The sequence below is a fragment of the Rhinatrema bivittatum genome, chromosome 5 (genome assembly GCF_901001135.1).
Source record: "Rhinatrema bivittatum chromosome 5, aRhiBiv1.1, whole genome shotgun sequence".
In the NCBI taxonomy this organism is placed as follows: Eukaryota; Metazoa; Chordata; class Amphibia; order Gymnophiona; family Rhinatrematidae; genus Rhinatrema; species Rhinatrema bivittatum.
This window is the reverse complement of record NC_042619.1, coordinates 276,918,983-276,941,100: the sequence shown is the minus strand read 5'-3', so window position 1 is coordinate 276,941,100 and position 22,118 is coordinate 276,918,983. Positions and strand designations below refer to the sequence as shown.

Here is a 22,118-nt window from a genome sequence, read left to right as displayed (position 1 = left end):
CAGGTAGTAGCCGTCATTCCCGCAAGCCACACCCATGCCTCTTCTCTTCATTCACATCCTCAAGACTTTATGGATCCACAGTGTTTATCCCACCCTCCTTTGAAATCCTTCACAGTTTTGGTCTTCACCACTTCCTCTGGAAGAGCATTCAAAGCATCCACAACCTCTCCGTGAAGAAATACTTCGTGACATTGGTTCTGAGTCTTCCTCCCTGGAGTTTTAAATCGTGACCCCTGGTTCTGTTGATTTTTTTCCAACGGAAAAGGTTTGTCGTTGACTTTGGATCATTACAGCCTTTCAGATACTTGAAAGGTTTTATCATATCACCCCTGCTCCTCCTTTCCTCCAGGGTATACATATTTAGATTCTTCAATCTTTCCTCATAAGTCATTCGATGAAGACCCTCCACCTTTATGGTCACCCTTCTCTGGACCACCTCCATCCTGTCTCTGTCCCTTTGGAGATACGGTCTTCAGAACTGAGCACAGTACTCCAGGTGAGGCCTCACCAAGGACCTGTACAAGGGGATAATCACTTCCATTTTCTTACTCAATATTCCTCTCTCTATGCAGCCCAGCATTCTTCTGGTTTTAGCTATCGCCTTTCACATTGTTTAGCCGACTTCAGATCATTAGACACTATCACCCCAAGGTCTCTCTCCTGCTCCGTGCACATCAGTCCTTCACCCCCCCATCGAATACTTTTCTTTCGGATTTCCACACCACATATGCATGACTCTGCACTTCTTGGCACTGAATCTCAGTTGCCATATCTTTGATCAGTCTTCCAGCTTCCTTAAATCCCATCTCATTCTCTCCACTCCTTCTGGCGTGTCCACTCTGTTGCAGATCTTAGTATCATCCACAAATAGATAAACCTTACCTTCTATTCCATCCGCAATGTTGCTCTCAAAGATATTGAACAGGACAGGTACCAATAATGACCCTTGCGGCTCTCCGCTCTCTTTTCCAAGTAAGTTCCATTTACCCTCACACTGTCTTCTGTCCTTCAACCAGTTTCCTATCCATGCCACCACCTTGGCACTCATTCCCAAGCTTCTCGTTTTATTCACAAGCCTCCTGTGCGGGACCATATCAAAAGCTGCGCTAAAATCCAAGTAGTTGACATTGAGCGCTCTTCCTTGATCCAATTCCTTATTCACCCAATCAAAAAAGTCTATCAGATTCATCTGACAGGACCTTCCCTTGGTGAAACCATGCTGCCTCTGGTCCAGCAATTCTGCTGCTTGTAGATAGTTCACTATTCTTTCCTTCAGCAGCGACTCGATTACTTTTCTCACCACCAAGGTGAGGCTAACTGGCCTGTAGTTACCAGCCTCCTCTCTGCTCCCACTCTTGTGAAGAGGGACTACCGCCGCTCTTTTCCAATCACTCGGCACCACTCCCATTTCCAGGGATCTATTGAACAGGTCATGCAGCGGAGCCACCAGCACATCTCTGAGCTCCCTTGGTTTCCTGGGATGAACCTCATCAGGCCCCATGGCTTTGTCCATGTTCAGTTTTCCTAGCTCTTCCCATACATTCTCTTCCATAAACGGAGTTTCATCCATTCCACTCCCCTCTAGTTTCTTGTTAACTAACGATGGTCCTTCACCGGGGTCTTCTTTGGTGAACACCGAACTGAAGTATTCGTTTAATATTTCTGCCATTTCTTCATCTGTTTCACCCATTGATCCTTTTCACCTTTCAATTTCACTATACCACTTTGGACTTTTATCCTTTCACTGATGTATCTGAAAAATGTTTTGTCACCTCGCTTTACCTCTTTGGCAATCGTTTCTTCCGCTTGACTTTTCGCTTTCTTGATTACTTTCTTCGTCTCCCTCAGTTTTACCAGATATTCTTCCTTGTGATCCTCCCTTTGGGATCTTTTATATTTCTCAAACGCTGTTCTTTTATCTTTTATTTTATCAGCCACCTCCTTTGTGAACCAGATAGGTTTCATTCTTTTCTTGCTTTTCTTTACTTTTTTTACATATATATTAGTCGCTTCAGTAATTTCTCCTTTTAATTTGGCCCACTGTTCCACATCTCTCATTTTCTCCCATCCTTCTAGTTCTTCCATCAGGTACTTCCCCATTTCAACAAAGTCCGTGTTTTTGAAACACAAAACCCTGGTCTTTGTGCGACTTCTCCATAACGTATTAGTGATATGAAACCATACCGTTTGATCACTGGTGCTGAGGTGGGCACCCACCTGGACATTAGAGACATTATCTTCATTAGTGAGCTCTAAATCGAGTATAGCTCCCTCCCTCATAGGCTCCATTACCATTTGTTTGTACAGAGCCACTTGCAGGGCATCCATCATTTCTCTACTACTGTTAGGTTCTGCAGAAGGGATTCTCCAGTTTACATCCGGTAGATTAAAATCTCCGACAATCATCACTTCTCCCTTCTTACTCATCTTTTGGATGTCTTCAATCAGATCTCTGTCTAGTACTTCCATTTGATTTTTAGACCTATAAACCACGCCAATAAAACGGATGCCCCATCATTTTTTTTTTTTTAGGACGGCCCATAAAGCTTCTTCTTTGCACCATCTTCCCTGCAGCTCGGATGCTTGGATATTGTTTTTGACATAAAAAGCCACTTCTCCCCCTTTTCTGTCCTCTCTGTCCTTTCTTAACACATTATATCCTAGTATGGTAGTATCCCAATCACGAGAATCTCTGAACCACGTTTCTGTACAGCAACAATGTCCAAGTCCGCCTCTACCATTAGGGCTTGCAGGTCTGGGATTTTATTGCCCAAACTATGAGCATTTGTGCACATAGCTTTCCAGCTATTTTGGTACAGGTTAATGCCTTTCTTGGACTCTCTATGTGACTTATTTAGCTGACGTTTTGTTATCCACTTTGCCCTTTTTTATTTCTCAACCAAGCACATGATGAACTCAACTATTTTACATTGTTTGTCAAGCCATACGAACATTCACAAATGAAAAGAACAAGAAGTGCACCTTTGTACTAAGTTACAAACATATCCTTCTGGTCCTTGTTTACATTTGAAAGCTAAAAAATGATTAGCAAATCAACCTTAATGAGAAACATATCTTGATACTAAAATCTTCGCTTGGGGCCCTGTTTCAGAGCAGGTAAAAATGATCATCCTTGTACTGATGAAAAAGAACTTGAACGTGAAATAAAAGCAAACTAAAGGAGCCATATACTAAGCAGCACAATGCATTAACATGGATTAAATGCTGAAACTGGTACTTAATGTTCATTAAAAACATGAAGAGTAAAGGGGAAACTCAGATCAGTCAGCATTGTTTTTAATGATAGTGCTATCACATTAGAAGTTTGGGGGCTCCTATTGGTAAGGGGGTGAGTACCAGGGGTGGAGGGCTTAGGGAATAGTACCATGTTGTTCACTAAACTGCAGTACTTGATTAGTGAATAACAAGGGGGCAATGGAGTATCAGCGAGTAGAAAGCAGGCACTCAACGCTGAGTGCCTGCTTTCTTAACGAGCACCCAACCACCTCTTCCAGGGACACAATGACCTACCATGCTAAAAAGGACGCACTAAGGAAAATTGTGTGCCCCTAGCCTGTCCTTGTGTTCGGGTGCCTAGGAGACATGGCTGGGCACCCATGTCTGACTTGTCCTAAGCTCCCTCCCCCGAAGGTGTGGCCCGATGGATCAAGTGGTCTGGGTCAGATCCGAGTGGGGGGGGAGGGGGGAGGGTTAGTACCTGAATGGAGCTCCTTAGGAAAGCCCTTTGAAAACGTAAAATCTTCTCCCTCCCATGGGCCAGGAACCCCTACTGGAGAACTTCCTCCGGCAGGGCTGTTCCGATTGGTCCTTTTCACTGACATTTGTCAGCAATAAGTGAAGGAATGAATAAATCAATATTAAAGTGTCGGGTACTTAATATTAATTGATTCACTCTTTCACTTATTGTCGATTGGTCCTTTCATTGTCACATGTCAGCGAAAGAACCAATCATCTTTCAGAAGGCTCTTCTGAAAGGGGATTGGTGCTTTCTACTGAGAAATGTCAGTGAAAAGGACCAATCGGGACCAGCCCTGCCAGAGGAGGTTCTCCGGCAGGAGTTCCCGGCCCACCGGAAGGAGAAGATTTGAAGTTCTCAAAGGGCTTTTCTAAGGTCCTCCATTCAGGTACTGAACCCCCCCTCCCGGATTTGACCTGGACTGCTTGGCCCATTGGGCCAGACCTTGGAGTAGTTTTACCATTGTTTTACATTTTTTTTTTTTTTTTTTTACCTAACTCCTTTTTGTTCCTCCGACTTAATATCGCCATGATATTAAATTGGAGGAAGTAAAGAAAAGCTGTATTTTCTGCTTTTCTGTACAACTTTTTCGGGTGCTCAGAAAGTAACGCCTGCTCCGAGCAGGCATTAATTTCTGAGCACAAAAATGTGTGTATTGGATGCACATTTTTTTACTGCATGAGTGAATAACTAGTAGCCTCATCGTCATGCATTTGCATATGATGAGCGCTATTAGTTTTCCGGCACGTTGGACATGCATTGTGGAGGCGTTAATGCCCTTATAGCATAAGGGGCTGTGGACATTCCTACACAACCCATGCCCAACTGTGGGTTAAACAGTGCATTTGGCAGAGTGCACTATATTGCATCGACCTCCAGGGCACAGTTCTAACATAGATCACTATCAGGCCGATACAGTACAGTGCGATCCGACGGAGCACACTGTTAACCCGCGATTGGACGTGCGTTTACGACACGCTAGCTTTACCCCTTATTCAGTAAAGGGTAATATCGCATCTAAAACATGCGTCCAACCCCCACCGAACCTAATAGCGCCCGCAACATGCAAATGCATGTTGATGGCCCTATTAGGTATTCCCGCGTGATACAGGAAGTAAAATGTGCAGCCAAGCCGCACATTTTACATTAAGAAATTAGCTCCGGGGAAGTGCACAGAAAAGCAGTAAAAACTGCTTTTCTGTGCACCCACTGACTTAATATCATAGCTTAATATCACGGCTCGCGGGTTGAAAACCGGACGCTCAATTTTGCCGGCGTCCAGTTTCCGAGCCCGTGGCTGTCAGCGGGCTCGAGAACCAACACTGGCAAAATTGAGCGTTGGCTGTCAAACCCGCTGACAGCCACCGCTCCTGTCCAAAAAGAGGCACTAGGGACGCGCTAGTGTCCCTAGTGCCTCTTTTTGCCGCGGACCCTAATTTAAATAAATTAATTTACTGTATCGCGCGCACAAAGTAAACAAAGAGTAAGTGCAAAGCTATTAAAAGAAAAGTGAATTTTAAAAAAAATTCCTCTTATGCACATCAGAGGGACTCATGCCAAGCACAGCACACATGTTCAAATTTTAAATTATTTTCTAATAAAAGCAGTGTCTTGGGCTTTCTCCTTGCTTTTTTATACAAGAATTTTTTTTTTTTTTTGCTGTAATTGCTAAGTATTGTATTAAAGATGGTCAAGGTAATCTGCATTACTGTACTGATACTATGGAATTTTATGCATTATTATTCAGTAGCCCTTATTTAGAATAAACACATGCTTGTAGCAAAAAGAGGTCTTGGCACTCACAGTAATTCATATATAAATTTCATCAAAATGCTCAAATGCTGTATTCTCAAGCTCTCTTTATAACATTGGTTATAATAATTGTAAATCTATATAAATGTACATAGGGCTGTACAAGTCAATCACTGCTTCCAATCTGTGTTTGAGCATTAGTAGAGGTTTTTTTAGGCCCAATGCTTTCCTCCTACTGCTTTGGACTATTATCTTAATTGGAAGTGGCACCTATTGGGTAAGAAGCCATAAGCCCTCCTTCACAATTATGAGAATATGTTTCCTCAATTTAGACCAGCAATTACAGTGAAAGCTCTTGGCCGAGGGCCACAAACTATAGCTTCCTCTGGAACCTGCCTAGCTGGACCTTAAGTCTGGACTCTAGATGTTGCCATTGAGTGATAGATGACAGTCTCTCCCCATAAGTGCTGAGAATGCTGTCTCTGTAGCATTCCCAGCTGACAGACGTTTTGCCTAAGAATCAAACCTAGGATTTCAATATTGCAGTGCTGCACACTGCCATTGAAACATCAGGCCAACCCTTGAGCATAGAAGGTTAAGTGATCTCCTTAAGCTCAAATGCTGAGCGGTGAAGAGTGAAATCATGCTGAGGCCTCAAGACTCACAGTTGTGTTTTATTTAGATACTAGGAACTGTACCCGTTCTATGCCCGGGTGGCGAGCCTTTTTATTGGCAGATATGCTCTTGCATGGAAGCGTTAGCTGAAAGGGAAAAACTAAATTGTTTTTACCCAGGGCAAGGGACGTGGAGGCACATTTGCTAAACCCAGGGCTGGCAAAGTTTATTTACCAAGCTGTCTCTTGCACTCCCCCACACCCCCTCTCCTCTCTCACACACACACATTCTCTCTCATCAGCATCCCCCCACCCACCCTCTCGTACCACACTAGGGATGTGAATCGTGTCCTCGATCGTCTTAACGATCGATTTCGGCTGGGAGGGGGAGGGAATCGTATTGTTGCCGTTTGGGGGGGTAAAATATCGTTAAAAATCGTGAAAAATCGAAAAACCGGCACATTAAAACCCCCTAAAACCCACCCCCGACCCTTTAAATTAAATCCCCCACCCTCCCGAACCCCCCCCCAAATAACTTAAATAACCTGCGGGTCCAGCGGCGGTCCGGAACGGCAGCGGTCCGGAACGGGCTCCTGCTCCTGAATCTTGTCGTCTTCAGCCGGCGCCATTTTCCAAAATGGCGCCGAAAAATGGCGGCGGCCATAGACGAAAAAGATTGGACGGCAGGAGGTCCTTCCGGACCCCCGCTGGACTTTTGGCAAGTCTCGTGGGGGTCAGGAGGCCCCCCACAAGCTGGCCAAAAGTTCCTGGAGGTCCAGCGGGGGTCAGGGAGCGATTTCCCGCCGCGAATCGTTTTCGTACGGAAAATGGTGCCGGCCATACGCATATGGCCGGCGCCATTTTCCGTACGGAAAATGGCGCCGGCAGGAGATCGACTGCAGGAGGTCGTTCAGCGAGGGTTCCGGCGCCTCACTGAACGACCTCCTGCAGTCGATCTCCTGCCGGCGCCATTTTCCGTACGAAAACGATTCGCGGCGGGAAATCGCTCCCTGACCCCCGCTGGACCTCCAGGAACTTTTGGCCAGCTTGTGGGGGGCCTCCTGACCCCCACGAGACTTGCCAAAAGTCCAGCGGGGGTCCGGAAGGACCTCCTGCCGTCCAATCTTTTTCGTCTATGGCCGCCACCATTTTTCGGCGCCATTTTGGAAAATGGCGCCGGCTGAAGACGACAAGATTCAGGAGCAGGAGCCCGTTCCGGACCGCTGCCGTTCCGGACCGCCGCTGGACCCGCAGGTTATTTAAGTTATTTGGGGGGGGTTCGGGAGGGTGGGGGATTTAATTTAAAGGGTCGGGGGTGGGTTTTAGGGGGTTTTAGTGTGCCGGCTCACGATTCTAACGATTTATAACGATAAATCGTTAGAATCTGTATTGTATTGTGTTCCATAACGGTTTAAGACGATATTAAAATTATCGGACGATAATTTTAATCGTCCTAAAACGATTCACATCCCTATACCACACCCTCCCCAACCCCCTCTTACCAACCATGCTCTCTGTCACCCCCCCTCTCTCACACACATATTCTCTCTCACTGGCATCCCCCCCATGCTCTTTCTCACACCCTTCTGCTCTCTCTCACCCTCCCCTCCCCGACACACATTCTCTCTCTCACCAGCATGCCGTGGGACCTGTGCTGTTTGTGGCGAAGATGAAGGCTAGGTGTGCCATTCGCGGCATATGGGGGCCTTCCATTTTCACCTTGAGCAGAAAATAGCTGCGGAGACCCTGGCATGCCACGAACGGAGCGTGTCCCATGGCACACGCTCCATTCGCGGTGAAGATGAAGGCCCGGGTGCGTCAATCACGGCACACAGGGGCCTTCTCTTTTCGCCGTGAACGGCACGCCGGACCTTCATCTTCGCCGCAAACAGAGCATGTGCGGCGGAACGCGCTCCGTTCACGGCATGCCAGGGTCTCCTCTGCTATTTTCTGACTGTCCCACGGTGGCCACTGTCCTTCCGGTTTTGAATAGTCTTCCAGTGAGGAAGGAGATCGGCGAGGTGAGGGAGGAAATCTGCGGGAAGGAGGAATTCTGCACAAAATCTGCATTCCGCAGTAGCGCTGAATTCCCCCAGGAGTAAGTCTTGTAGCTGATGTTGTGACATGGCTGATGTACGGCGTGTTTGATCCTCCAAGGCGGCCAGGGAGCTGCCTGCGCCATCTATCAGCAGGCTGGGGAACATGCGCGACCACTGACGGACACACTACCAAGCCCGATATATTATGGATTAGGCAAGGCAGCCTCCATTTGCCTTAAAGTAGAACAACTCTACACAGATTTATATATTGTAATGGGGGGAAAAGTAGATTTTTAACTTTTCTGAACAAAATGTTGTTCCATTTTTTTTAAACTTCAATTTTTAGTAAAGTTCATAGAAAATTCCAAACAGGCAAACAGCATTAAATAAACACAACAATCAAACTCTCACATAAGGATGAAGGGTTTCAATTTTTATGATCACTGGAAAAATGTTTAATAAAATTGATAGCAAAGCAAGGTATCTTGTCGGGTCATCTTCACTTCCACAACTGGTCCCTTGCACTGAGTCAATTCATGTTGGACTATTTATACGGAAGGAAAGTGAGGCATTCTCAGTCAGATCTTTGGGAATTGCAATATTTCAGATTCTAAAAAAATGCATTTTGATCTATTATTTCATCTGATATGTAAGTGGCAAAATGAATGTCTTAAATGAAAGAATGCAAATATTAGTGAAGAGACATTAATTGTTTTGGTTAAGACCTTTAAATGTAATCTCATTCACATGTACTCTTTTAATGCCTATTGATACTTAAGGGTCACCAGAAAAATGACATTTTGACTTCTTAAGAAGACAGACATTGCCAATAGTCTTTATAAACTCCATAAATTGCAGCATTTCACTAGGTTTCAATATTTTATTAAAAAAAAAATGTTTTGCACTAACCAGTGTCCTTGATGGAATACATTTAAACACATTCATAAATACTGCATAAAAAATATCAACACTAAAAACCAGAGAAACAGAAAATCATAAATCTTCTACCAATAACCAAATTCACTTACACTACTGACACTCACCAGGGTACCAGAACTCCTTATACATCTTTACTTAGCTCCTACTTGAAGTCCCACAATACAAAACCCTGTTTAAAAAAGAATATTTGTAGCTGCTTCTGAAAGGATTTGATAAACTTTTTTTGTCTCAAATTGTAAGGGAGAGCATTCTTAAGCCACTGGGCCAGATACCAAGAAGATCTTTTCACATGATTTAATGAATCAAATGTAATGCAAGGAAATCTAGAAGGTTCTGTCCTCCTGACCTTAAATCACGAGAAGGATTTTAAGAGAGAAAAAAGAGATGCTAATGGGTCCTAACACTTGACAAGCAATGAAGAATTTAACATCTATGTTCTGGGCAAGTCTCCTATTGTATACATGTAATTCGGTTTGTGTTTAGTTATGTCTGCTCAACAAAGCCAAGATAGAACTCTTTCTCTTTACCCCAAACCTCTTCCCTTCTTACCACTTTCTCTATTCCTATGGGTTAACACTGTCATCCTTCCAGCCCTCTCATCCCGTATACTTGGGGTCATCTTCAACTCTTTACTCCCCTTTCTACACAAATCCCAAGTACTCCTAAAATATGTTGTTTCTTTCTCTACATCAGAATAGCTAACTGCGGAGGTACAAAACTTTCTCTATAACACCAGAATCTGTTCCTTTCTTTCTGAACACAATACCAGAAATCTTATCCACTTTCTCATCACCTCTTGATTTGACTAATGCAACTTGCTCTCATAGGTCTCCCATTAAACCTTCTCTTGCTACTAAAACATATCCAAAATTCAACTGCATAAATTATCTTTCACCATAAGAACATAAGAACATAAGAAAATGCCATACTGGGTCAGACCAAGGGTCCATCAAGCCCAGCATCCTGTTTCTAACAGTGGCCAATCCAGGCCATAAGAACCTGGCAAGTACCCAAAAACTAAGTCTATTCCATGTAACCATTGTAACCATGTAACCATGTAACCATTGCTAATGGCAGTGGCCAAAGTTGCTATACCCATTTAAGCCCTCTTCTCAAGTCACTACATTGGTTCCCTATCTGTTTCCGCAAACAGTGCAAGCTCCTCTTACTCACCTATAAAAGCATTCACTCTGCAGCTCCTCTCTACCTCTCCTCTCCTATCTCTCCATACACCCTTCCTCGTGAACTCCACTCATAAGGAAAGTCACTCCTATCTATGCCATTTGTTTTTACTGCCAACTCCCACCTCCATGCTTTTCATTTTACTGCACTATACACTTTGAATAGTCTTCCCTAAGTTGGTGTTTTTTATTCTTTCTCTTGCCTTACTTAAATCCAGTCTAAAAACCCACTTTTTTGAGACTGCTTTTAAATCTTAACCTCTGATTATCTCACTTACAACCTTATTGATTTTAACCATTTTCTTAATAAATGAAATTCCCAAAATCTTTTTTTGCACTGTATATTTGCCTTGATTAGATTGTAAGCTCAACAAAGCATAGACTACTATATGTGCTTTTTTAGGAGTGAGAAGAAGTAAAAATTTCATTTTGTTTTTTGTTTCATTTTGGGGGTTTTCCCAATTAATTTTGTTTTGCTTAATGTTTATATTGTTTATTTCATTAAACAAAATAAATATTAATCCCTCTCCCAAAAAATAAACCAGAAAAAATGAAACGGGGTCTCCTGTCCTACCACCTGAAAAAGAAGCTGGAGTCAGGATCCTCCCCAGCCCCCACTTAGCTGGTCTGGGAGGGATACAAAGCTGGGTTCTAGGCCCAGGTTGGCCTTCTGTAGGCCTAGGCTGCAGTAGGTTCCTGTGACCTCAGCCTAAGCCCTATGCAAGGTCCAGGCTTTGAGGCCTAGACCTGACCCTGATGCCCAGTCCAGAGACTTGGTCCCAATGCCTGAGCCTTGGCCTAGACAAGGTCCAGGGGCCTAGGCCCAATGATAGGGCCTGGTCCAAACCCAGGCCCAACACTAGCCCGTACATCAAAATGACACTTTCTACTGGGGAAGACACACCAGAGTTAATTTGATTCCAGTGCATCCCAGTAGATAGTGTTATTTCAAGGAGTATAAAAGAAGACAGAAGACAGCTGAAGAATGCCTCTGATATGTGGTCTCCAGACCTGAGACTGACCATGGACTGAGGCCCTGGTATTGGGACTCAGCCTCCAGGTTGGGCCCCAGCATTGAGCCTCGGTCCAGGCCAGACTTGGCTGGAACATCAGATCAGGCAAGTCTAATTTCTGGGGGGCCTGGGCCTTTGCTCAGATCTTGACCAAGACCCCGCATCGGGCCAGGTTATAGACTGAGACCCTGGCATCTCGCTTGGGCATATGCTGTAGCCCCTGCATTGGGCTGTGGCTTATGCCTAGATAAAGCAGGCCTCAGTCTTGGGCCTAGGCTGAAGTGTGGGAGTCATGCTCAGGCATAGGGCAGTGCTCCTGCTTTGGGTCTCGGCCTGTTTCCTTTCCAAGGCCCAAGCTTTAGGCCTAGGCCTGGGCCCAGGCCCAGGCCCTATGATTTACTTTTGTTTTCCCAATTTTCAAAATGGAACAAAATTCTGGCTTAATTTTGTCAGAATTTAAATCATTCCATTTTGAAAATGACCCAAACGAAATAGAAAATGTCGTCTTATTTCTTATTAATCTCAAATTCCCATTCCTAGTGCTTTTGTACAGCACTGCATACATTGAGTAGTGTTATAGAAGTTATAATTAGTAGTAGTAGTGTTAGTAATCAGTGGTGGTCTATCAGAAATTTCTCATAAGCAGAGGTTAGCCAATTTTCATATAGAATTTAATAATTTTTTCTAGTAGAAACATGCACCTCCTGTCTCTATAACTTATATAGAAGCTAGAAAATATAGCTAGGGTGGAAATTTTGATAGGGGGGAGATAAACGTGAGTTCAGCTTCTGAAGAATGTCTATGGTAAGCAAAATCATATCAGACCCAAAAGAGATGTGCTCAAAGTGGTTACCTGAAATGAAAATAATACCCACTCTGCAAATGTCAAGTTTGCAACCCATCACAATAACTGTGTAAAAATCACAGATCAGACATACTGACCTGACAGACATAGTGGAAAATTGGTAATATGCTCCTGACATCAGCAGGGTAGTCCCCTGGTCAAGAGCTTTGTCCATTCAGGTATCTGCAACAAGGTACTAACCAAACAAGTGTCTATGACCTTAATAACCCATTGTGGTACCCAGAAATAAAGTGTCAGATACTGCTCAGGATGCCACATACAAAACTAATAGCGTAGGTGCAGCGAGAGGAAAACTGAAACAGGTGACAGGAAGTACTGGGAGGAGAAGATGTCACAGTGAAGATCCATTGCCACACAGATACACCCTGATAAAGAATGTAATTGTCCACTCACTACTTAAGCAGATTGTCATCAGGCAATATAAATTCTAGCTGGGAGTTAAGATTATCTGTTTAGGGCTATCTGACTAGCACACAGGGTGAGCAATGAATGTATTATTGTTAATGTTTCCTCATCATTTAGAACCTACCCAACTAGATAGGGGTGTTATTCCCCTGTATAAGATTGGCAGGGGTAGTTTCCTGGGGGCCTGAGCTCACAGTAGGAACTGTAGGCCATATCAGAAAATAAGTAGCAGCTTTGGAGCTGATATCTCATTAGGGTTGTATATTAGTTTGAATCAAATTCATAAAATACAATGAATGAGGCCATTTTTTATTCATTCCAAATGAGCTGTATGTTTTGTATATTTATAAAAAAAAAGGACCTCTAGCAGGACCAAGTCTCAGGTTGGTCTCATCACTGAGGCCTAGGCCCGGTGATGGAGCCCGAGCCATCACAAGGCCCAAGCCAAGATCCAGGTTTGAAGCTGGGGCTGGGGACTGGCCTGAAGCCAGATTCCAAGGTCTAAGTCTGACAATGGGGCCTGGGTCCCATCACTGAGGCTTGACCCAAGCCTGGGTTCCATTGCCTAGGCCTAGGGCCAGGCCTGACATCAGGGCCAGGTCTGAGGCCTGGTTCTGTCACCAAGGCCTAGGCATGATGCTGGAGCCCCTGCAAAAAAGACACAAATGATCAGTTGAAGTTCTTTTCAACAATATCTACTGGAGCCCCAACATTGAGCCTAGGTCTTGGTGACAGAACCAGGCCTTGGGCTAGGCCCAGCATCAGAACTGGGCCTAGGCCTGAGCTTCATTCACAAGATCTGGCCTAGGTAACTGGCTCTGGCACTGGGCCCAGGTCTGCATGATGGGATGGGGTTTGGCATTGGGCCAGGGCCTAGGCCCAGACTTCAGCAATAGGAATCAGCCTTGAACTGGGCTTGGCATTGGGCCTGGTCTTAGGCCTAGGCCTCAGTGATGGGATATGGCCCTGGCCCAATTTTTTGTTTGACAGTGAAGTTAATAGGGCCTAAGGATTGCTTTACCCTTTGACATCAATGTAAAATGAAAAAAAATAAAACAAATAACAAATATTTATTTTTTTTGAGATGAACCTAACAAATGATTTTGATCTAAGAAATAAATGAATGAACTGAAACAAATGTTTTTACTTTGTACATCCCTATGCCTCATGCTTTGCTTCTTAGTAGCAATGTGCATTTGTTTAAAAATGCATGGTAATTTGAACCAAATCAGTAATTTGTTTTATTTGTTTTAGATTGAAATGAAATCACAATCGTCCCAAAAATTCCTAAAATTTCTGGGTTCCTTCGTTTTGGAAAATAGTGCACACTATTTTGCAAAGTAAATAACAATGAAAAAATGAAACAAAAAATAAAATAAAGCCCATGAAATGAAAAAACAAAACTTTATCTGAAAATGAATACAATGAACCAAAGCAGGCTAAATTTACCTGTACATTCCTAGTTTACAATGGAGTACCTAGTTGGATTGTTGATAATGTTCCAATTCACAGTCAAGCCAAAAATCGTGAGCTGTAACAAATAATACAGTAAGAAATAGAGGTCGGGGCAGGGCTTCATTATGAAATCTAGAAGTTGAAAGGAATGTCAAATACATACTTTTTGATGTAGGAATTGCCCATATACTTCATGTTGTATGGGATAGGTTAAACCATTCTAAGAATAATCAGAACAAACAGTTTATAGATGCGATGGTTTAGCCTATCCCTTATGCCAATGAGCTAGCTGAAAATCCTATTGTGATAATATAAATGTCAGTCTCTTTCTTTTCTGTTCCAAGGTAAGGTTGTAGCCTGTACAGCTTTGCTATACTCTTGTTGTTTAATCAGCAAAACACATGGGAGAAGATTAACTGCTATTTGACACTTAATTAATATTGATATTAGATTAGGAAAGTATTCCACTTGAAATTTTCTTGGAGTTAAGAAGACAGAGTGTAAAAATGTCTAGAGACAATTAGGCAAAGCTCTGTATGCTCATATCAGAGAGCTGCAAGACAGAGCTGCATAGAGCTGAATAAGGAAGAATTAGTGCAAAAGGAATGTGCAGGAGGAGATTTTTCATTTTAGCTCATTTTTTTTCATTTCTGGGTTGTGTATTGGAATTTATTTTGTTTAATGTTTAGTCTGGTTTGCTTCATTTGCCAATCTGAAATACACATTAAATAATAATAATAATAATAATAAAAAAAAGAAACATTCCCACTCACTTATGGGGTCCCAGCTCCTACATATACCAACAGAGGTTTCAAAGTAAAAAGAGGCAGAAGGGAGCCAACCAGCTATAATTTAAATATGTTACCAATTGCAGAGTCAGTTGGCACTACATTGTTTTAGGGTCATTAAACAATATGGCGGTAAAGCATTACAGCACTGAATGATTTACAGCCCTGCAACTGGCCCCATTTTTATATTGCAGGCAGCGGGGCAAGAGCAACTGAGGCTTGATCCTGTCCCTTTCTGCTTTGGAAACTACAAATGGAGGAAGTAATAGCTGTAGAGGGATGCAGCAGGGAGGGGAAGGGCCATTTGTGCTGCTAAATAGTGTGCACTGTTTGCTAGCAGACACTCTTTATCCACAGATCTCTCCAAAAGATTTCTGTTTTTACATATTTTGAAATGATTATTTTCAGTTCATTTCATTTGGACTGAACTGAAAATGGATTCATTTATCACGTTTTACCCAACTGGGTAAAATGAATGCACATCTTTATGTAGTTTAATTCTAGAGAGACCTTTGGCATTTTTTAGAGCAACCCTAAGGGCCGAATTTTAAAAAGATTACGTGAATTTTAAAAAGATTACTCCGGACGATTTACGCGCGTAACTGGGTTTATGCGTGCCAGACCTATTTTAAAAAGGCCCGGCGACGCGCGTAAATCCCCAGGCTGCATGTAAGTCCCGGGGCTTGCAAATAGGGGTGGGGTGGGGGTGGGGAGTGGGTGGGGTGGGGCGGTCTGGGGGCGGGGTCAGGCTTCCCAGGGCTGAAGTAAGTTTCAAGATAAAAAAAAGAAGTCATCAAAGGTAGGGGGGAAAGGGTGGGGAAGGTAGGGGAAGGGAAGGTGGGGTGGGGGGAAGGAAAGTTCCCTCCGAAATCGGAGCAGACTGGGAGGGAAAGGGGGAAGGCAGCATGACTCGGAGCAGGTTCGGCGCAAGCAGGTGCACAATTGTGCACCTGCTTGCGCGCGCCGATCCCAGATTTTATGACAAGTGCGCACCTGTGCGCGCATTTTATAAAATCGAGCGTACATGTGTGCGGTCAAGTAACTTGCGCACATGTACGCCCGCGCGCAAGCTTTAAAACTCTACCCCTAAGGTTTTTCCCTTACCCAGGGTTTTGGGATTAGTCAGGCTCTGCTTATAAAATCCAGGCTGAGCATGCGTAGTTTTGTTTTTTAGAGAGTAAGGAGGAGATGTTTCGTGATCCCCACATTCATGCCGCACAGCCTGTTCCAGAGGGGTCAGGACTTTGCTTCCCTGTCAGTGCCCCATGGACCTGCAAGAGGGACTGTCCTGGGAGAAAATAAGAAGAGAGTGATTTTTTGACTCTTGGAGAGATCTTTATTTTCCTGACCTTTTCCAGTTCAGGAAGAAATGGGATAGAGGCTATTTTGTCCTGCCCTTGTTAGAACTGTGGACCCTTGAGCTGGCTTGAGAGCAGATGGATCCACCGAAGGAAGGCCCTCTGGTGGCTCTCGTAGCCGGGAGGTGTTGCAGGACCAGGAGACCAGACTGGAACTTCACCTTTACCAGACCTCGTTCCCCGCAGGTTGAGCCCTTGGGTGCTGGCAGGACATAGGCGAAGGTCTCCTGGCAAGGAGAGTCCAGTAGACAGTCCGAGTTGAGGCTGGCAGAGATCCAGAAGAACGGAGATGGTCCAGGAGTCAAGGCGGGCAGCAGCGGTGCAATACAGTAAACCAGGCCAGAAGTTGGGGCAGGCAGAAGACAAGCAGGAACCAGAGAACACGCCAGAGGTCAGGAAGGGCAGAAGACAGGAGAATCAGGATACCAAGCCAAAGTCAGAGTCGAGAAGACAACCGAAGACAGGAACTGGAGGAGGAGTGGAACCACAGGAACATAAGAACATAAGAAAATGCCATACTGGGTCAGACCAAGGGTCCATCAAGCCCATCATCCTGTTTCCAACAGTGGCCAATCCAGGCCATAAGAACCTGGCAAGTACCCAAAAACTAAGTCTATTCCATGTAACCATTGCTAATGGCAGTGGCTATTCTCTAAGTGAACTTAATAGCAGGTAATGGACTTCTCCTCCAAGAACATATCCAATCCTTTTTTAAACACAGCTATACTAACTGCACGAACCACATTCTCTGGCAACAAATTCCAGAGTTTAATTGTGCGTTGAGTGAAAAAGAACTTTCTCCGATTAGTTTTAAATGTGCCCCATGCTAACTTCATGGAGTGTCCCCTAGTCTTTCTACTATCCGAAAGAGTAAATAACTGATTCACATCTAGCCGTTCTAGACCTCTCATGATTTTAAACACCTCTATCATATCCCCCCTCAGTCGTCTCTTCTCCAAGCTGAAAAGTCCTAACCTCTTTAGTCTTTCCTCAGGGGAGTTGTTCCATTCCCCTTATCATTTTGGTAGCCCTTCTCTGTACCTTCTCCATCGCAATTATATCTTTTTTGAGATGCGGCGACCAGAATTGTACACAGTATTCAAGGTGCGGTCTCACCATGGAGCGATACAGAGGCATTATGACATTTTCCGTTTTATTCATCATTCCTTTTCTAATAATTCCCAACATTCTGTTTGCTTTTTTGACTGCCGCAGCACACTGAACCGACGATTTCAATGTGTTATCCACTATGACACCTAGATCTCTTTCTTGGGTTGTAGCACCTAATATGGAACCCAACATCGTGTAATTATAGCATGGGTTATTTTTCCCTGTATGCATCACCTTGCACTTATCCACATTAAATTTCATCTGCCATTTGGATGCCCAATTTTCCAGTCTCACAAGGTCTTCCTGCAATTTATCACAATCTGCTTGTAATTTAACTACTCTGAACAATTTTGTGTCATCTGCAAATTTGATTATCTCACTCGTCGTATTTCTTTCCAGATCATTTATAAATATATTGAACAGTAAGGGTCCCAATACAGATCCCTGAGGCACTCCACTGTCCACTCCCTTCCACTGAGAAAATTGCCCATTTAATCCTACTCTCTGTTTCCTGTCTTTTAGCCAGTTTGCAATCCACGAAAGGACATCGCCACCTATCCCATGACTTCTCACTTTTCCCAGAAGCCTCTCATGAGGAACCTTGTCAAACGCCTTCTGAAAATCCAAGTATACTATATCTACCAGTTCACCTTTATCCACATGTTTATTAACTCCTTCAAAAAAGTGAAGCAGATTTGTGAGGCAAGACTTGCCCTGGGTAAAGCCATGCTGACTTTGTTCCATTAAACCATGTCTTTCTATATGTTCTGTGATTTTGATGTTTAGAACACTTTCCACTATTTTTCCTGGCACTGAAGTCAGGCTAACCGGTCTGTAGTTTTCCGGATCGCCCCTGGAGCCCTTTTTAAATATTGGGGTTACATTTGCTATCCTCCAGTCTTCAGGTACAATGGATGATTTTAATGATAAGTTACAAATTTTTACTAATAGGTCTGAAATTTCATTTTTTAGTTCCTTCAGAACTCTGGGGTGTATACCATCCGGTCCAGGTGATTTACTACTCTTCAGTTTGTCAATCAGACCTACCACATCTTCTAGGTTCACCGTGATTTGATTCAGTCCATCTGAATCATTACCCATGAAAACCTTCTCCATTACGTGTACCTCCCCAACATCCTCTTCAGTAAACACCGAAGCAAAGAAATCATTTAATCTTTCCGCGATGGCCTTATCTTCTCTAAGTGCTCCTTTAACCCCTCGATCATCTAACGGTCCAACTGACTCCCTCACAGGCTTTCTGCTTCGGATATATTTAAAAAAGGTTTTACTGTGAGTTTTTGCCTCTACAGCCAACTTCTTTTCAAATTCTCTCTTAGCCTGTCTTATCAATGTCTTACATTTAACTTGCCAATGTTTATGCTTTATCCTATTTTCTTCTGTTGGATCCTTCTTCCAATTTTTGAATGAAGATCTTTTGGCTAAAATAGCTTCTTTCACCTCCCCTTTTAACCATGCCGGTAATCGTTTTGCCTTCTTTCCACCTTTCTTAATGTGTGGAATACATCTGGACTGTGCTTCTAGAATGGTATTTTTTAACAATGACCACGCCTCTTGGACATTTTTTACTTTTGTAGCTGCTCCTTTCAGTTTTTTTCTAACAATTTTTCTCATTTTATCAAAGTTTCCCTTTTGAAAGTTTAGCACGAGAGCCTTGGATTTGCACACTGTTCCTTTTCCAGCAGGAACAAGAACAGGAAAAGGCACTAGAACAAGCTGGAACACAGGAACGGAGACTGGAATGCAGGAACAAGCAACTAGCTACTCTCTCAAGCTGACCTGTTGCCAAGGCAAGGAAGATAAGCATTAAGTGGGCTTAAATAGCCCCAGCCGGTGATGTCAGCATTGGAGGCTGGGCTGAGGTTTCTCGCTGTGGCCCCTTTAAATCCCCAGCTAGGCCGCACACACGCGCTTAAGGGGGAGGAGCCCAGGAAGCAGTCAGCGGTGTCTCCCTCATGGGGAGAACCCCACAGTGGAGGCCTGGTGTGAGCTGCGCGGCAGGACCACAGAGGAAGACAGAGGCCGGCATCTGCCAGTTAAGGTAGGGTGACCCAGCTGCGGCGGTCCACGGCCGGGATTCCCAACAGCCTTAGCAGTTGTAAGGGGTTCTGCAGTTGCCCAGAAGTAAGAGAGAAGAGTTTTGTTTTTTTCATTTTTGTTGGGTGGAAACCTAATTTCTTTTCACCAGGAAGGGACATTGACTCAGTAATTTGGGTGAGAAGGAAAGGATATTTTTTTTTGCTTTGTATCAAGAGTTTGAATACTTTTGGTGATTTGAACTTTCATCATGCTTTTCCCTGAAAAGCGTGATGAATATATTTTGAACATCATTGCAAGTGTCAACCCAGGGTATTTCAATCCAACTAAAACACCTATCAGGTCATCAAGGAGTGAGTAGGCTTGAGAGAATGACTGAGATGAAGTTGACTGTTTAAAGGTCCCCACTCCATGAGCCTATGTCCTTGAAGACTTGCCTACTCCCCACTGGAAGATCCCTGGCACCCTGGTGGCTAACAGATATGGTCTGTAGAAGGGAGAATCAAAGGTCTGAGAAAATAAGATTTTCCCCAAAGATTGTTATGTGTCCCTGTATTCCAGGAGTCATCTGAAGAGGGGGTTGCATTTATAGAGAAAGTTGGAGGTTAACTAAATAGCTGGAGCTGGCTCTAGACTAATTGGTGCTCTGTGTGAAAACTGAAATTGGTGCCCCCCCCCCCCCCACCATAATCTCTGAAAAATAGCAGCTTCACTCAATGTACCTGCAGCCTCGTTCTTACCTTCCATCTGGAGAAGGTACAGAGAAGGGCTACCAAAATGATAAGGGGAATGGAACAGCTCCCCTATGAGGAAAGACTAAAGAGGTTAGGACTTTTCAGCTTGGAGATGGCTGAGGGGGGATATGATAGAGATGTTTAAAATTATGAGAGGTCTAGAACGGGTAGATGTGAATCGGTTATTTACTCTTTCGGATAATAGAAAGACTAGGGGGCACTCCATGAAGTTAGCATGGGGCTCATTTAAAACTAATCGGAGAAAGTTCTTTTTTACTTAATGCACAATTAAACTCTGGAATTTGTTGCCAGAGGATGTGGTTAGTGCAGTTAATATAGCTGTGTTTAAAAAAGGATTGGATAAGTTCTTGGAGGAGAAGTCCATTACCTGCTATTAAGTTCATCTAGAGAATAGCCACTGCCATTAGCAATGGTAACATGGAATAGACTTAGTTTTTGGGTACTTGCCAGGTTCTTATGGCCTGGATTGGCCTCTGTTGGAAACAGGATGCTGGGCTTGATGGACCCTTGGTCTGACCCAGTATTGCATTTTCTTATGTTTCCCTAATTCCTCTTAACTTCTATCCCTCTCCTTCCAACACTGCCTATCTCTTCGTTCGCATCTTCCATTTCTGCCACACCTATCCCCATTGACAGAAGAATTGCACTGGAGACCCAGCATCTATAAACATTGCTTCCTGCTACTGGTGCCGCTTTCTTTCTTCTACAAGGGAAAGGTGCCAGTGGCAGGAAGCAGAATTTAGAAGTATTAGGTCTCCAGTGCAGATCTACTGTTCACAGGGGTGGCAGTAGCAGTTCTTCAGCCCCATGGGATGCAGGGGAAGAGAAAGCAATTGAGACAAAGCCATAGGACCTGAGGAGGTTCATCCAAGGATACTGAAGGAGCTCAGAGATGTGCTGGCGGTTCCGTTGTGTGACCTTTTCAATAGATCCCTAGAAACGGGAGTGGTGCCTAGTGATTGGAGAAGAGCGGTGGTGGTCCCACTTCACAAGAGTGTGAGCAGAGAGGAGGCTGGAAACTACAGGCTGGTTAGCCTCACCTCGGTGGTGGGAAAAGTAATGGAGTCGCTGCTGAAAGAAAGAATGGTGAACTATCTACAGTCGGAAGAATTGCTGGACCAGAGGCAGCATGGATTCACCAGGGGAAGGTCCTGTCAGACAAATCTGATTGACTTTTTTGACTGGGTGACTAGGGAATTAGATCGAGGAAGAGTACTCTATGTCATCTACATGGATTTCAGCAAAGTTTTTGATACGATACCGCACAGGAGGCTTGTGAATAAAATGAGAAGCTTAGGAGTGAGTGCCGAGGTGGTGGCCTGGATTGCAAACTGGTTGACGGACAGAAGACAATGTGTGATGCTAAATGGAACTTACTCGGAAGAGAGAGTGGTGTTAAGTAGGGGTGTGCATTCGTTTGCAACGTAATGGCAATCCACAACGTATAGGGCCATATTCGTTGTATTCGTGGGGAAGCGAAACGTATCGTGAATCCCCACGAATACAAAAAATCTTCACCGAATTATTCGGCCATCTAAAGGAGCGAATTTAAACAAACCCCCCAAGACTTAACAAAACTCCCTTGTGGTCCAGCAGGGGTCCGGGAGCGATCTCCTGCACTTGGGCCGTTGGCAGCCAGTAATCAAAATGGCGCTGATAGCCTTTGCCCTCACTATGTCACAGGGGCTGACCAATGGCACCGGTAGCCCCTGTGACATAGTAAGGTCAAAGGCTATCGGCGCCATTTTGAATACCGGCAGCTGACGGCTTGAGTGCAGGAGATAGCTCCTGGACCCCCCGCTGGACCACCAGGGAGTTTTAGTAAGTCTTTGTGGGGGGGTTCAGGAGGGTGGGGGGTTGTAGTTAATTCAATTTTAGCCGGGAAATGAATATGAATAAACGCATGAACGTATCGGGGGCTCCCCTTGCTGAATGCAACGTATCTGCCCCCTGATGAATACAAATACCAAATGCAAAGTATGCCATCCCTCTGCACATCCCTAGTGTTAAGCAGAGTGCCGCAAGGATTGGT

General features: G+C 44.1%; 1 long non-coding RNA gene across 1 annotated transcript in view; it reads left to right on the top strand.

Annotated features, from left to right (window-relative positions):
• The window catches only part of LOC115091625, a 67,170-nt gene that overhangs the window by 15,774 nt on the left and 29,278 nt on the right, over window positions 1-22,118 (top strand). The window lies entirely within an intron of this gene.